Below are 1,521 nucleotides of genomic sequence, written 5' to 3'. Positions count from 1 at the left end.
TTCTACAACTGTTCAGAAAGGTAGGTGATGTGCGAATGTGAAGAAGTGAATATATATGACTTAGGTAAGATTAACGGTAGTCCCTATTTAACGCAAAGATATATGTATGTAAATATTCGCACACATGAAAAGTTAAATATAGTATAAGTACATATATAGTATAAATATAAATGTAAATTCTCTTTTTCATTTTCACTTTTGTGTGCATTAATTTGGCTTACTAATAAGGGAGCCTGCATTAAAGAGTGTGTGTGTGGGATGGCAAAACAAATCACCATTCAATTTTTTTCAAATTTATTATTCTCCATATTTTGTAATTGTAATGTTGATCCAGGTAATTTCCTTTTTTTTTTTTTTTTTTTTTTTTTTCTCTTTTATTCACAATTTTGCCTACTGATTGGTTTGTTTTTTCTATAACTAATTAACCAAAAAAAAAAAAAAAAAAAAGATCTAAAACAGAAATATGGAGGGAGAAGGTGATGTAAAAAAAAAAAAAAAAAACATAAAAAAAAAAAAAAAAGAAAAAATTTAAAAACTTAAAAAAAATAAAAAAAAAAAATCTATATTTAAAAAAAAAAAAAAAAAAAAAAAAAAAAAAAAAAAAATACAAGAGCCACTAAGGCATCGATATAAATTTTATGTTTCATTTTTAATGCACCAAATTTGTTTTTATTTGGAGCTAAGATACTTTGTTGTCTTTATGAATAGGTAAAAATTATGATGCAATGAAAATAATGTACACACTAATATAACAAAACATTTATGGAATAAAAAATATATGTACATTAAATTGTATTTTTTCGGAAAAATAAAAAGTTTACTTTGTTTTACTTACTTATTTATTTTTTCACTATAGAGAAAAATATAAATCGCTTATTTCGAGATACTTTATAAGTTGAAGTTGTGAAAAAAGGAAAAAAATTCTATACCTGATTAGACATACCTCCTTTTCACAACTTTACTAGTACCCAATGTGCATCATACAATATAAGCTTTGGGTAGCCCTAGAAAATTTTTCAGTTATAACAATTTTTTAACCTTTCCTTTGTATATTAATGAATAAATTTTTTATAATAAAACATGCGTTTATATGATTGCAGTTGATCCGTTTCGGCAAGACACAGAATATTTACACAATATACATGCACGTATGTATGTACGTATGCATGTATATATATATATATATGTACGCACATACATACGGAATAATTGCCGACCGTTTTGGTGTTAACCATGTTACACTCATTGTAACTTGAGTGAATAACAAAAAATACCTACGACAAAGAAAAAATAAAACAATTCCAATTTTGTCTTTATTTGTTCCTCCAACAAGCACACACCTCGGGAAATGTCTTACATGGAACAAGATAAAAAATAAAAGAGGGAATGTGACATAGGCGTGTACATAATGCCAATGCAAATATAATTAACATAATGCAATTTTGTACAAATAATTTTGATATAACACAAATCTGGTGCAATACCAGTTAATTTTTATTCCTTTATTTTTATATGTTAAAT

This window comes from Plasmodium gonderi (assembly GCF_002157705.1).
Source record: "Plasmodium gonderi DNA, contig: Chr05, whole genome shotgun sequence".
Classification (NCBI taxonomy): domain Eukaryota; phylum Apicomplexa; class Aconoidasida; order Haemosporida; family Plasmodiidae; genus Plasmodium; species Plasmodium gonderi.
This window is presented reverse-complemented; position numbering follows the sequence as displayed.